Source organism: Chiloscyllium plagiosum, unplaced genomic scaffold (assembly GCF_037043375.1).
Source record: "Chiloscyllium plagiosum isolate Xiang-an unplaced genomic scaffold, Cpla_swu_hap1 HiC_scaffold_17, whole genome shotgun sequence".
NCBI classification, from domain to species: domain Eukaryota; kingdom Metazoa; phylum Chordata; class Chondrichthyes; order Orectolobiformes; family Hemiscylliidae; genus Chiloscyllium; species Chiloscyllium plagiosum.
This window is the reverse complement of record NW_028270155.1, coordinates 33,325,696-33,342,640: the sequence shown is the minus strand read 5'-3', so window position 1 is coordinate 33,342,640 and position 16,945 is coordinate 33,325,696.

Below are 16,945 nucleotides of genomic sequence, written 5' to 3'. Positions count from 1 at the left end.
AGGATCAAAATTCGAACATTGAAGAACTGCTTTTTTAGAAATACAAGGGAGCAGGGTGAGCTCAACCAGGCTCGACTAATGACATAAGCAGAAGAGTTTTGGATGGTGTAAACATTTCCTTTAGCCAGATCTATTCACTGGTTTATGTTGGAAAAGTTACGTCTGGAGGTAACAAGAGCATGGATGAGAGCTGCATGTGGATTTGGGCAAGGAGGGGTGGAATCAGCTAAAGTTACATAAACAGGTGATCTTATTGGTGTGGATCTGTGTTTGGAACCTCTGTTTATGTAGCTGTCCTTCATGGTGCTCACTTACTAAGTTGGCAATGTTTGACCTGAGCTCAAAATCATTTTTTAAATGATTTCTATTTCTATTAAAAAATAGATTTTTAAAATATTAAAGCATGTACAAAACAATGCAATTCAAAACAGTACAAAAAAAATTTAAAAATCCCCAACCCACCCTCATGTATAAACTCCACGAAGATTGGTGGAGTAACAGAAAGATTAAGGGACTGTCAGAGAATACAGGAGGATAAACATAAACTGGAGAGTTGGATGGAAAACTGGCATTTGGATTTCAATCCAGACAAATGTGAGGTGATGCATTTAGGCAAGACTAATTCTAGAGTGAATTATACAATGAATGGAAGAGCCTTGGGAAAAGTTGATGGGCAGAGAGATCTGGGAGTGCAGGTCCATTGTACCCTGAAGGTTGCTGCACAGGTGGATAGAATGGCCAAGAAGGCATATAGCATGCTTGCCTTCATCAGACGGGGTATTGAGGATAGAGCTGGCAAGTCATGTTAAAATTGTACAGGACATTGGTTCGACTGTATTTAGAATACTGTGTACAGTTCTGGTCGCCACATTACCAAAAGGATGTAGACGCTTTGGAGAGGGTGCAGAGAAGGTTTATGAGGATGTTGCCTGGTAAGGAAGGTGCTAGCTATGAAGCGAGGTTTAGTAAGTTAGGTTTATTTTCATTAGAAAAAAGGAGATTGAAGGGCGACCTGATTGAGGTTTACAAAATCATGAAGCGTATAGACAGGGTAGATAGAGACAAGCTATTTCCCAGGGTGGAGGGTTCAACAACGAGAGGTCACGCTTTCAAGGTGAGAGGTGAAAAGTTTAAGGGGGATACACATGGCAAGTACTTCACACAGAGGGTGGTGTGCGTCCGGAATGCATTGTCAGCAGAGGTGGTAGAGGTAGGCACGGTAGATTCATTTAAGATGCGCCTGGACAGATGCATGAGTAGGTGGGGAGCAGAGGGATACAGATGCTTAGGAATTGACCGACAGGCTTAGACAGTACACTTGGATCAGCTCAGGCTTAGAGGGCTGAAGGGCCTGTTCCTGGGCTATAAATTTTCTTTGTTCTTTGTTCTATAAATGTATAAACGTATATAGAAAAATACAGAATAAAAGAAAACCCCAAACTGGCTATTTAACAAGATAAATAAATAACCAACAACAAACTAATAAATAGTAATAATTCAGCCCAGCCAAACAAAATGCTCATACGTCCACAGTTCCTCCTCCCTGGATATTGGACTCTTAAAACCCAATCATTGCGGCTATATAAAAGCCCTTGTTAGTGTGGCAGATAAATCTGTATCAAGGTATTCCAAAAAGGGCTGCCATGTCTTGTAAAAACTTTCAGTTTTGTGGTGTACCATATTTGTGAGAAAATCTGACGAAATATGCTCCATAGCAATATTCTGCCAACCCGACAGGCCTGGGGGTTTTCTGGATATCCAACCTAGCAAGATATTCTTTCTTGCACAGAACATGAGAATTTTAAAACGTTTTTCTTATGTGCGTCTGCAGGAAATACAGTGGGCAGGCCCAAAAGGAGAGAGATAGGATCCTTCTCCACCCTTACACCCAAAATCCTCCCCATTGCAAAAGCATTCTTTAACTTCATGCTTTTCAGCCTGGCTGAAGTTAAAGTAACTTAGATATCTTAATTTACTGGCAATATTCCCTCTGTGCAGCAGCAGTTATGCCAGTTGGTGTATGCTGAGCTTTCCAGTGGCTGTGTGGGCTCACAGTTTAAAGGGTGGTTACAAATTATGTTGATATCACAGAGACTTTGAGGAAGTTCCAGATGTTAGCTCTCATTCCTTTGAGATTCAAAACTATTCTGTCATCAAGTCCATATGGCATCATTATGGTGGGTGATGTTTATTGCACCCTTCAGCAATAACCCTTTCAGGCCCGTATACAAAAGCTTTGACTGAAAGTTGAGCATAAGTGGCAATTTCTTGCCAATTATTGAAACTAAACTGCCTGGTTATATTGTCTGGCATCTGCCCTGTTCAAGCTCCTCCAGAGACAGTGTTGCCAACATCATCAAGAAGCAGCTTGTCTATTTCATCACCTGGTTTCAATTCCCTGACTTGCTTTAAAATCCTCAATTTCCACTGAGTTCTCCCAAAAGTCCATTCCATTTGTCTTAACTCTTCACTGATCAATTTCTGATTCTCAGTGATGTTCATGTCAATGTTGGAATGGCATTTTCAGATGCATGCTGGGAGTTATTGCCAGTTAGAACATAAGTGAGGTGGTAAAATTACATGTTCAGTTGTATTTGCATTATGCAGGAGACAATTTATGTCAAATAAAGTACAACATTTGAAAAGGCATCTGGATGGGTATATGAATAGGAAGGGTTTAGAGGGTATGGGCCAAATGTTAGCAAATGGGACTGTCAAATTAGGACATCTGGTCGGTGCAGATGAATTGCACCGAAGGGTCTATTTCCATGCTGTTTGATTCTATGGCTCCTTAATAATGGAATGAGCTGCCAGAGGAAGTGGTGGAGGCTAGTACAATTGCAACATTTAAAAGGCATCTGGATGGGTATTTGAATAGGAAGGGTTTGGAGGGATATAGGCCGGATGCTGTCAGGTGGGACTAGATTGGGTTGGGATATCTGGTTGGCATGGACGAGTTGGACAAAGGGTCTGTTTCCATGCTGTACATCTCTATGACTGTGTATTTGAATTAAGTTGATAATAAAACTTTACACCAGAGCTTTGGACAGCAGGTGGCAGTACAGGACTGTAGACTGCTGAGATCTTTTAAGTTGCTGCTCCCAAAATTCAAACTAAGGCTCAATTCAAACCATGAAAGCCTAGGGACACTATTTTCCCAGCAGATGTGGTGTTAGATATGTGCTCAGAGATTTTTCCTGATTGCTCCTGTCTTCTGTTTCCAGGCCCACAGTATAAACTGTGCTACTCACACACCACAGATAAAATCACAACAATCTCTGTATATCGTTTTGATATGCTGTACAAATATAAATGAACAGGGAATTTCGGGGAAGAAGATTATGCAATCATTCTTGTTCTGCTGTCATGCCCAGACCCAATTTTTAATTCTACCAGTAGAGGGTGACGGTTTGATACAGTCATCAACTAGGCCTGACGGTTCTTGGCTTCCGTTAGGCTAGTGATTGATTTGAGAGTTGGCTAGGAGCTGGAAGTTATCTTCATAGCATGGAGAAGGTCTCCTGTTAATGATGCGTACAATAAGAGATCCTAAGCTATAAACTACCCAGGGATCTTAACAAAGTTGCTTTGAAATGACAATGAGACAGTTAATGTTCGCTAATGTAAAACTGACAGCAAATTCTGGTTTTTGCATTTGTACAGTTAAATTCCTCCTTATCTCAGTTCTAACTGGTCGTCCCTTAACCCTGAGGATGTGCCCTGAGGTCCTAGTCTCCCCTACTAGTGGAAACATTTTCTCCACATCCAGTCTATCCAGGCCTCTCCGTATTCTGTAAGTTTCAATGAGATTCCCCCCTCAACCTTCTAAACTTCATCGAGTACAGACCCAGAGTCCTCAACTGCTGGTCATATGACGAGCCCTTCATCCCCGGGATCATTCCTGTGAAGCTTCTCTGGACCGTTTCCAAGGCCAGCACATTCTTTCTTAGATACAGGGAGCAAAACTCCAGTCTGACCAGAGCCTTATGTAACCCTAGTAGTACATCCCTGCTCTTGTATTCTGCCTCTCAAGAAATGAATACTAACATTGCATTTGCCTTCGTAACTGCCAAATGAACCTGCATGTTAACCATAAGAGAATCCTAAACTAACACTCCTAAGTCCCTGTGTGTTTAAGATTCCCAAACCCTTTCCCCATCTGGAAAATAGTTTATGCCACTATTCTTCTTACCAAAGTGCATAACCTCACATTGTACCTTATGCTCTATCAGACACTTCTTTGCCTATCTCCTAGCTTGTCCAAATTCTTCTGCAGTCTTCCTGTCTCCCCAACACTACCTGCCTATCCACCAAACTAGCCATTTGAATACAGAACTGGCTCAAAAGTAGAAGACATATGTGATGGTGGTGGGTTGCTTTTCATCCTGAAGGCCTGTGACCAGTGGTATGCCGCAATGATCAGTGCTGAGTCAACTGCTTTTTGTCATTTATATAAATTACTTGGATGTGAACGTAGGAGGTAATATTAGTAAGTTTGTAGATGACACCAAATTGGAAGTATAGTGGACAGTCAAGAAGGTTACCTCAGAAGTATCTTGATTAGATGGGCCAATGGTCTGAGGAGTAGCAGATGGAGTTTAATTTAGATAAATGTGAGGTGATGCATTTTGGAAAGGCAAATCAGGCAGAACTTAGACACTGAATGGTAAGGTTCTGGGCTGGGTTGCTGAACAGAGAGCCTTGGAGTGCAGGTTCATAGTTCCTTGAAAATGGAGTCACAGGTAGACAGGACAGTGAAGGAGGTGTTTGGTATGCTTTCCTTTATTGGTTAGGCCAGTTTTGGAATACTGCGTTCACTGCTGGTTTCCCTCCTATAGGAAGGATGTTGCAAAACTTGAAAAAGTCAGGAAAAGATTTACAAGGACGCTGCCAGGGTTGGAGGGTTTGAGCGATTGGGAGAGGCTGAATAGCTTAGGGCTGTTTTCCCTGGAGCGTCTGAGGCTGAAGGGTGACCTTACAGAGGTTTATAAAATCATGAGGGTAAATAGACAAGGTCTTTTTCCTGGTGTGGGGAAATCCAAAACTAGCGGGCATAGGTTTAAGATGTTGGGGGAGGATTTAAAAGGGGCATAAGTAGCAACATTTTCACAGAGAGTGGTGCATGTATGGATTGAGCTGCCAGAGGAAATGGTGGAGGCTGGTACAATTACAACATTTAAAAGGCATCTGGATGTGTATATGAATAGGAAGAGGGATATGGGCCAAATCCTGGCAAATGCGATGTGAGATATTGTGTTCTGAGATATTTTGTTATAGGTTATTTTTATTAACTCACTCACCAGCTCGCTATGTTTTATTGCATTTTCACACCTTATCCGCCATTGCTACAAGCAGTGTTTACCTCTTAATAAGAGTAGCAGACAGAACAATAACATCCCTAACAGGTCTCCACAAAATATTATATATTAATCAGGATGTGGAGGAACCGGTGTTGGACAGGGGTGGACAAAGTTAAAAATCACACAACACCAGGTTATAACCCAACAGTTTTATTTGGAAGCACTAGTTTTTGGACCGCGGCTCCTTCATCAGGTGGCTGTGAAGCAGGACAGAATTTATAGCCATGATTTGGAGATGCCGGTGTTGGACTGGGGTGTACAAAGTTAAAAATCACACAACAACAGGTTATAGTCCAACAGGTTTAATTGGAAGTATTGGTTTCAGAGTGCTGCTTCTTCATCAGGTGGTTATTTATAGCAAAAGATGATAGTGTCATGCAAGTAAATGATGTATTTAACAAACCTCAATTGTTGTTAAGTTTTCCATCTTTTAGAATGGGCTGCAGGTGTCTGTTCATTAAAATGTAAATCCCAGAACTTCTTTTAAGTCACATTCATGAGATAACTTAAGGATTTATAAAAAAAGGGTGACATCTCAGTTCAGACAATGCATTAAAGGTGTGAGGTCGGAGACTGTCTGTATCTCAATCTTGACTCAGACTGATGCTATATCAAAAGTGATTTTTAACTTAATATTAATCAGCTCTTACCAACCATCCTCTGGACCTGAATAGATTCCCCAATTAGTAAGTGCCTGTTGATTAGTGATTAGGTTCCCTACAGTGTGGAAACAGGCCCTTCTGCCCAACCAGTCCACACCGACCCTCCAAAGAGTAAGCCACCCAGACCAATTTCCCCCTGAATGATGCACCTAACACTACGGGCAATTTAGCATGGCCACTTCACCTGATCTGCACATCTTTGGACTGTGGGAGGAAACCGGAGCACCTGGAGGAAACCAATGCAGATGCAGGGAGAATGTGCAAACTCCACACAGACAGTCGCCCGAGGCTGGAATCGAACCTGTGACCCTTGCGCTGTGAGACAGCAGTGCTTACCACTGAGCCGCTGTGCCACCCCTTTAAGAAACAAATTGACAAAACAGCACTTCCATGAAATTGCATGTATGAATGAAACTCATACTGGCAAATACTAAATAAATCTCACAACCCAGCTGCACTAATCCGTTTAATATCCTTCATTCTTTTATTAAGTATAGGTACAACTTCTAACTTATTTAGAGCATATAGACAGAGTATTTTTTACTAACATTTACTAACTTAAAAGACAAAAGGACTAACACCTCTGAATTATGCAAGCAGACGGGACAGACATCTCACCAGAAGAAGCAGCCAGCATTTAACATGCTTTAACCCATCTTCTGTCTCCCAGGACAGAAGCTCTTCGAACCTTTGTCAACTATAGACAAAAAATATAACACCCCAGTAATGGAATTTTAATATATTTAGGGATTTTATTGCTGCCTCAAACTTGTGCTGTGATTGCTGAATAAAAGAGCCTATTTTTGCCACTCACTGATATTTGGTCATTATTTGAACACGATCCCACAGGGACTAGATTAATTTAGGATATCTGGTCAGCATGGTCTGTGTCCATGCTGTACTGCTCAATGACTCTAATTTTGTGTCATCTGCCAATTTAACATCAAGATCCTCAGTTCCTTTGTCCAGATTGTAAGTGTATAATGTGACTAGTTGTGGACCCCTCACTGACCCCTGAAGAACTCCACGAGTCTCCAGCTGCCATCCTGAGAAAGTCACCCTTTAACCCCACAGTATGCCTTCTGCCAGTCAGACAATCCTCTATTCATTCCAGTACTTTTGATTTGATTTTGATATTATTGTCACATGTATATTACAGTAAGTATACAATAATATACAGTATACTGAAAGACTTTCATTTGTTGCCTTGAAATGATGCCATTTTGAATGGTTTAACAATAAGAATAAAAAAGAAAGATATCGCTTGAAGACAGTCCATCAGTCCTGAGCCAGCTGATCACCTACGCTGCCGTCTACACCGGACCCAACCAACATCGATCCTCAGGGGCAATCTTTGCCGCTGGGCCGACACTCCTCCAGCACCACCTCGCTGCTGCCTGCACCAGACAAACTAATGTCAGCGTCCCATCTCTCACCACTGGGCCCACTTCAACAATGTTGCTGTGATGGCCTTCCACCATCGCTAGACTCAACCAGCAACAAAGTCGCCCATCCTCAGGCTCTATCCAAGCTCAGGACAAGGTACATATGAGAAAAAGAGAGAGTGAAAGAAGAAAAGTAGACATAGCGGACGAGCTCTGGCACAGGTGCCCTATTCCACCATTATCTTAGACTGGAATGCCTCGCGCCTAATACTATGCGCTCTTATTTAGCAGCTTCCTGTGCTGCATCTTGTCAAAGGCCTTCTAGAAATCCAAATGGACCATGTCCACTGGCTCTCCTTTGTCATTATGTCCTCAAATAATTCTCAGGCATGTTCTCCCCGTGATGAAATGGTGCTGACTCAGCTCTGTTTTACCATGCGCTTCCAAGTATTCTGTAATCTCATCCTTCATAATGGACTCTTAAAATCTTACCACCGAATGAGGTTGGGCTAACTGGTCTATAATTTTCTATCTTCTGGCTTTCTTCTTGAACAGGTCAGCATGAGGACAAGCTGAACCAGAATGGGAGGCTCATGGACTGAATGGAGGTCTTCTGTATAGTGGTCCACAATCTATATCTAGTCTCCCTATTGCAGAGCTACCTGTGCTTTGAGCAGCCAATACACCATACCAAATTGAAAGCAATGCGCATAAATCACTTTTCTCACTAGTAGGAGTGCCCCAGGGCCTTAGGTGGAAAGGAGAGACAAGTCAAACCTATCTCTTCTACATTTGCATGGATAGATGTCATGTGAAAATTCAGGTATAAAAACACAAAATGCTTAGCAGGTCTGACAGCACTGTGGTGAGAGAGAGGGGGCAAGTTAACTTTCAAACCTGGTATGACTCTTCTTGAGAATGACAGTTCTGACATGGGACTCGATGTTAACTTTGTTTCTCTGTCCACAGGTGCTGCTAGGCTTGAGTACCTCCAGCAATTCCTGTTTTTATTTCAGATTTCCAGTGACTGCAGTATTTTGCCATTTTATGAGAAAATTTAGGAGTTGTGGTCATAGCCATTTTTCATTGCCAGCAAACATTTATGAATTGCAAGAATGTATAAGGCAACCCAATTTATGCTTGACAGCAGGAGTCGCAGGCTCAGCCTGCTAATCAAGTTTCCCTCTCCACCCGCCTCCCTAAACAAATCTCCACGTTTCTTTCTAACGCTCTCCATCAAGTACATCAGTACTTGCACATTTCCATATACCTCTTTGAAGTGCAACCCAGTTTCCTAACATTATCCCCTGAGTCCAGGCCCTGCAGCTTAGTAAAAACCAACCATGGTGCCTCAATGCCCCTCTGTCAAGGCCAGTGTGGTTGTGACCATTACTAACTCCAGGGCAACCTTGCTTATCCGAATGACACTGGTGGGGAGAATTTTGTTTGGGTAATCAAATTCTCTGATAATCGAATCCTCGGATAATTCAGTTTACTCAACCATTGGGACCTTGAGGTCTTGTTTGGATAATCAATGTTCAGATAATCGAGGTTGCTCAGTACTCCTCCAATGGCTAGCCATATCCTCCAATGCTCCATTGTTGACGCTTTTGTATGTTGAGATTCCCTGCTCATCACAATTATTGTCTGTCTATATCCCATCATACTGCCTCCAACTCCCAGAACTGACTTTCCCATTTTCCCTACCACAGCAGTGACCCTTGACAGACCTCCTGGACTTTAAAATGAATAATGTTTAGTTCATGTGAGCTTTTAGTTTTGAGTATTAGAGTAAATGTCTTAAAACTTGAAATCTTGCTATCAGTCATCCTCTGAAAGTTCAAATTTCTTTCAAAGTGTTATTGATCTCTACAGGGATCAGAGCAAATCTTCCTGCTGTGTATACTATGTCAGTAAAACATTGGGAAAATCTTCCAAAATATTATAGATGTGAATGGAACAGCTGTTGTCAGGAGCAAAAAGCTTCTTCTGTTTAGACAAATATTGTACGCATTTAATTTGATTTTTAATTTACTTATCAGACTTCCACCTTTTCTCGAGGACTGCCCACGTCGAGGATTGAGCAGAGTCCTGGGACAGAGAATTGGCTCTCTGTGCCAATCTCATTACCTTCCAAGTGGCGTCCAAGTGATATTCCTGCTAGGTAACTTGGCAGCCACCCAGAGGAGTCTGATCAGAATAATGCAGTATTTTCCTGTGTCTGTGTGCATTGCCCTGCTCCCTTTATTGGCTAAAAACAAATTACTGCAGATGCTGAAATCTGAAACCAAAAGAGAAAATGCTGGAAAATCTCAGCAGGTCTGGCAGCATCTGTAAGGAGAGAAAATAACTGACATTTCGAGTCTAACTGACCCTTTGTCAGATGCTGCCAGACCTGCTGAGAATTTCAAGCCATGGGGGATATGTTCCAAGACCTACTATGGAAGCCCAAAACCACAGATCATTGCAAAACCATTCATTTAAACGGAAAATTTACCTTCCCAGCAGCCGAAAATGTGTTGCTGGAAAAGCGCAGCAGGTCAGGCAGCATCCAAGGAGCAGGAGAATCGACGTTTCGGGCATACACACTTTTCAGCTCTGATCTCCAGCATCTGCAGTCCTCACTTTCTTCCCAGCAGCCCCCTGGTCCCTAGTTCTGAAATGTTTCCTGTAATATGTTCAGGCCACGGTAAACCACGAGTAATTGGGACCGTGGAAACAGGACCTGCAGGTATGGCAGCTGGCCTGTATTTCCCTCCTGTCCACTAATGGGCCCAAAGCTTTTCCAGGGGCTCTTGTGGTGCAGTGGTGCCTTGGGTTCAAGTCCCACCTGCTCCAATGGTGTATCAGAACACAGATGAACGTGTTAATTAAAAATATGCATAGTACCTAAAATAGGGAAAATGGTAAATGTCTTGATAAAAGGGGTCAAAGAACGTAACGAGTTGGAGTAGGCAATTCAAGGCCTTGAGCCTGCTCCACTGTTCAATAAGTTGGCAGATGATCTCGGCTCCACTTTCCTGCCTTCCCTTCATAACTCTTTAATCCATAACTAATTAAAAATCTGTCTGCCTCCTCCTTAAATTTACTCAATATTCTAACATCTATCACACTCTAGGGAAGTGAATTTCACAAATAAGTAATGTCCTCTCATTTCTGTTTTAAATCTGCTACTCCTTGTCCTAAAACTATGACCCCTCATTCTTGATTGCCCTACAAAAAGAAACATCATCTGTATGTTCACTTTGTCAATCCTCTTGAGCATCTAATGTACCTTAATTAGATCTTTCTCACTCTTCTCAACTATAGCAAGTATAAGCCTAAACTGCTCAATCTCCCTTCATAAGACAAATTTTTAAAAACTTGCAATGTGTGATGGTAAAGCAGATCTAAAACAAATGATACCTTGTAGTACAGTGACAGTGTCCCTGCCTCTGGATCAGGAGGCCTTGGTTCAAGTCCCACCTGCTCCAGGGATATGCCATAACACCTCCTAGTAGGTTCTTTAGAAAATATCTACAAAGCATTTTTTCATGCCCCCCCCGCCCAATAATCCTATTGATCACCCCATTTAGTTTATGAAACATCAGATTTATCAGGTTGATTGAGTCATTTGTGTGGGGCACTTGTGGTGCAGTGGTAGTGTCCCTGCCTCTGGATCAGGAGGCCTCAGTTCAAGTCCCACCTGTCCCACTGATGTGTCATAACATCCCTAAATAGATTGATTCAAAAATATCTGGTAGTTTGTGTATTTGCTTCCACAGTTCTACAGGAATAGCAAATTGCCTGCTGATTTGAGCTAATGTTATGTCTTCAAGTTAATTCAAACTCATTTCCTTAATGGCTCTTAAAAGCATTTTTGCTGAATATTATTTCTGGGAAAATTCAAAGTAATTCTAAAGATATCCACAATCTCATCTGACGTGCAATTCCTGTCAACAGCTCTCATACATTTTCTAAATACACTCCCTTAGTATGGAGTGCATTTCATGAAAAGTGGGGAAAATATGGCATAATGTCCTTTTATTATAAATAACTTTGGGAAAAGACCCATGATTAATTGATGTGTCTTTTTCCTGGCACCTAGAGTTCTTGGTTAGAATGCAATTTGATAAGTATGTTAATAAGGCAGAACCCAGATATTTAGATGAGTTCTTTAAATATCAATTGGATTACACTCTTTAGGAGTGATTTAGCCCTATTACTCATTACAGACTTGGGTTTGGATCCCACCTGCTCTAATGATGTGTAGTGACAACTCTGAGCAGGTTGATTCAGGAGCGATTTATCCCTTTTACTCATTAGATACTGGATCTACATGTGTGAATTAGGAGGCCGTCTTGTGGTACAGTGGTAATGTTCCTAACCACTGAACCAATAGACTCAGGTTCAAGTCCAACCTGCTCTGGAGGTCATGGAGTCATACAGAAACAGACCCTTCAGTCCAACCATTCCATGTAGAAAATAATCCCAAACTAAACTAGTCCCACCTTCCTGCTCCTGGCCCATGTCCGTCCAAACCTTTCCTATTCTTGTACTTATCCAAATGTCTTTTAAATTTTATAATTGTTTCCAAATCCACAAATTCCTCAGGAAGTTCATTCCACACGTGAACCACCCTCAGTGTAAAAACAAAATTGCCTCTCATGCCTTTTTAAAATCTCTGTCCTCTCACATTAAAAATTGTGTAACAACATAGAGTCATAGAGATGTATAGTACGGAAACAGACCCTTTGGTCCAACTTGTCCATGCCGACCAGATATCCCAACCTACTCTAGTCCCACTTGCCAGCACCTGGCCCATATCCCTCTAACCCCTTCCGATTCATATACCCTTTTAAATGTTGTAATTGTACTAGCCTCCACCACTTCCTCTGGCAGCCCATTCCACACATGCACCATCCTCTGCGTGAAAAAGTTGCCCATTATCTCTTTTATATCTTTCCCCTGAACTTAAGCCCTCTAGTTCTGAACTCTCCCATCTCAGGGAAAAGACTTTGTCTATGTATCCTATGCATGCCCCTCATGATTTTGTAAACTTCTATAAGGTCACCCTCAACCTCCAACGTCCCAGACAAAACAGTCCCAGCCTATTCAACCTCTCCCTGTAGCTCAAATCCTCCAACCCTGGCAACATCCTTGTATATCTTTTCTGAACCCTTTCAAGTTTCACAACATCTTTCCGACGGGAGGGAGACCAGAATTGCACACAATATTCCAACAGTGGCCTAACCAATGTACAGCCGCAACATGACCTCCCAACTCCTATACTCAATACTCTGACTGATAAAGGAAAGCATACCAAACACCCTCTTCACTATCCTATCTACCTGCGACTCTACTTTCAAGGAGCTATGAACCTGCACTCCAAGGTCTCTTTGTTCAGCAACAATCTCCAGGACCTTACCATTAAGTGTATAAGTCCTGCTCTGATTTGCTTTCCCAAAATGCAGCATCTTGCATTTATCTAAATTAATCTCCATCTGCTACCTCTCAGCCCATTGGCCCATCTAGTCAAGATCCCATTGTATTCTGAGGTAACCTTCTTCACTGTCCACTGCACATCCAATTTTGGTGTCACTTGCAAACTTACTAACTATATCTCCTATGCTCCTATCGAAATCATTAATGTAAATGACGAGCGTTAAATCTTTGGAATTCCTTGCCACAGAAAGCAGTGGCGGCAAAGTCCTTGCTTATATTTAAAGTTGAGATAGATAAAATTTTCATCAGTAGGGGAATCAAGGATTATAGGAAAACGTAGAAAAGTGGATGTAAGAAATGTTGACGCTCGATTGGCTTAACAGCCTACTCTTCATATTTCCTATGGCCTTATTTTCTTTTAAGCAGAGAGTTCTGACATCCTTGCTGAATATCAATTTGGAATAATTCAACAGCTGAGAGCTGAACTGAAACTATAGGTGGTTATGATGAACCCAATATTTGAGTAACTATGCAAATTCATTAAAGCTTTCTATGGTGTGCTTCTTCCCTTAAATAAAACTTTCAAAGCATGATGGTAGGTGGTCAACATTACAATAATCCAATTCAAATCCTTTACAATAAAAACACAAGTCCATTGTTCTGTATGTGCTGATTCACTTACCTTTGCTAATGGAGCAATCTTTTAGTACAGATACAATTCAACTCAGGAAATGGCAGTTCATGTGAAATAAAATGCCAAAACACCTGTGTTCCTCAACAATCTACCCCAACAGAGCATCTTTTGCATTAAGAAAAAAGTTGTTCCTATTTCACCTGGTACAACATTAAAATTAAAGGAACAAAATGGTGAAACAAAGCTCATTTGATGCATGTGTGCCTATTCCAGTTTTCACTACAAAGAGTCAAGACCAGATGTTGTAAATCTGTTGTATGATTCAAGCTATCGTAACCTCATCTACTGAAAAGGAAAGTCACATTTCATTTCAAACACAGCCCCATTAATTTAAAAACATTATGCAAATGTTATTGTAACATGTAGAGATTCAGAAAGGAAATCACTCCTAGAGAAAACCGTTAATCCTAATGGTCGGAGGGAAATAAATACCCATAATGATGAACATAAATTGAAAAGCAAACAAGGAAAGCATTTGCAGCTCACATTTTAAATTATATTAGCATTGCTGAAAAAAAAAGTTCATGCGTCAAAGCTTTTTGTATTAGGCTTATCAAGATAATTTTCAAATACCTCTGTAAAGCAAAAACTATATTTTATATACTGTACTACAAGAAACTACTGTTTGGCTAATAAGTGAACTACAAGTCATAAAGAAAAGAAATTACACAAGTAGAAAGGTCGGAGGCTGAGGGGTGACCTGATAGAAGTATATAAAATTATAAGGCATAGATGGAGTGGATAGTCTTTTTCACAGGGTGAAAATGTCAAATATAAGGGGGGGGTATAGGTTTAAGGTGAGGGGCGAAACCTTAATGGAGATGTGCAAAACACTTATTGAATATTTTGATCTATTAAAAACTCAAGATTTAGAATCCTTTTTTGTCAACATGGAATGTTGGAAAAGAGTCTCGAGACCAAAACTTATCCTTGGAGATCACAGCCAACAGAAGTTTAATGCACATGCAACATTCCTTTATACTATTTACCTGAAACATTAAACTGTTTAAGATAAATGAGTCACTTCTAGTGATAAAACAGCAGCCAGCAAAATGTCATATTCCTTCTTTAAACATCTACCAATGATACTCAACTGTCATTTCTCAGCTTCCATTTCACAGGGAATGCTTGAACAGAGTAATAAGTACAGATTGTGATCCAATATAAGTCACTGCTTTAATCATTAATCCTTTACATAGTAAAATTCTTCATGTCTTGTACAGGCAGCTTGTGCTTTGAGTCTTGCTGACTTATTTAACACTCATGGTAGATTCACACATCTTATGTAGTTCAAATATTAATGCCATCAAATTGTTTGATTAGTGAATGATTTTGTGAAAAGATTGCAAATAGAAATGTTAAATGAACACATTAATCATTAGCTGCTAAAATAGAAGGCATATCAGCGCTAAAAGGTTGCTTCTCCACATCAAGGTAAAGCCAGCACAGAGCTGCTCTCTCATTGCAGAGACAACTGGTGGTAATTTAATCTGAAGGTCACCATGCTTCAGGTGAGGAGTCAGGTTGAGAAAGAGAGTCTCTCACAGTAACCATAACCAGTGCGGGAATTAAACCCGTGCTGTTGTTGTCATTTTACTTTGTAAACGAGCCAGCCAGCCAGCCAACGGACCTCCTATGCAATATACCTGTTCTGCATCCTCAACCCTCTCCAAAGTCAGTCAGCCTATTATCAGTACTGTACGTATTCACATAACCCTAGGACAAAATAATAATTTGTTTTGAGGTTTTCTCTTGAGATTTTTTTTCGGATTTTGGATTTGGGGGTTGCTTTTCCATTTGATTGCATAGGTGTGTAGGCAACAAATGCTTTTTGGGAAAAAACAAACTGATACATATTCCAAACAAAAATCCAAATCACATATCAGTGTTATGATTGTGAAGAGCTTAGTTATTGAGATAACTTCCTGAGACACCTCAGATCTTGCACTAACCCAACATGAGGTGCTGCCCAGTACCAAACTGTTTATCTAATCTCCAGCACAGATAATCTCGGGCCAAAGAGTAAGGGCTGGTCTCTAATTGCCTTGGAATCCCCTCTCGCCACTGGACCAAGACATTGCACCACTAAGCCTGTGTGGTAACCAGTGTGCAATAGTTTCCCCACATTAAAAGAATTCACACAGGATGTAACTTGGGACCTAGAATGTCAGGACCCTTATGGACAGTCCTGAAGGTGGCAAGAGGCTGAAGCATGTTCTCTGAGGAGTTGGGAGGTCATGTTGCAGTTGTACAGGACATTGGTTAGGCCACTTTTGGAATATTGTGTGCAATTCTGGTCTCCTTCCTATTGGAAGGATGTTATGAAACTTGAAAGGGTTCAGAAAAGATTGACAAGGATATTGCCCGGATTAGAGCTGTAGGGAGAGGCTGAATAGGCTGGGGCTGTTTTCCCTGGAGCGTTGGAGGCTGAGGGATGACCTTTACAGAGGTTTATTTTTTAAAAATGAGGGGCATGGATGGGATAAACAGTGAAGGTCTTTTGCCTGGGATGGATGAGTCCAGAACTAGAGGGCATAGGTTTAGGATGAGAGGAATGATATAAAAGGATCTAAGGAGCAACTTTTTCACGTAGAGGGTGGTGCGTGTATGGAAATGGGTAGTGGAGGCTGGTACAGCATTTGAAATACATCTGGATGGCTATATGAATAGGAAGAGTTAAGAGGGATATGTGCAAAGTGCTGACAAGTAGGACTAGATTAGGTTGGGATATTTGGTCAGCATGGATGGGTTGGACCGAAGCGTCTGTTTCCATGCTATACATCTCTATGACTCTATATTAAAAAAGGATGAATACTGCAGGCCTGTTTTCATTGATTTACATTGCATCTTTTCCTTTCTTAACTAATTTGTTTTTGCAGAAATGGCCAGTTTCATGGTTGCATTCCAGTTATAAGTGCAAAGTACATATTTCATAAAGGTAGAAATTTCATGCTTGGGATTAGATGAACTCTTAATGTAGCTTTGTTTGATGTAAATTAGTAATTCCCTGAAATTAAAAAGCAATTTCCATCTAAGTGAGTTCTCCTTTCATACAGAATCCATAGATTTGAGAAGATAGGACTGTTTTAAGAAGGATGAGAGCAAATTTGATTGCACTATTCAAATGATGAGGGGGCTGGACAGAAGGGTAAGTTTCTTCCCATGAAGGATTGAGGGTAAGGTCATTGATCAAAGAAGCAACAAGTATCCTGAATACCTAAGAGTGTGGGGGAGGCAGGTCCAGTTGCATCCCTTTTCATTCAAAAGATACTATTATTTGAAAAGGAGCAATGCACAGGGTTACAGGGAAAAGACACTTACTGCATATGGCAGTAAGTGAAAATGATGTCTTTAACAGCTGGCACAGACATGAAGGGCTGCACTATGTTAATTTTTCATTTCAGTAAATAACACTGTGAC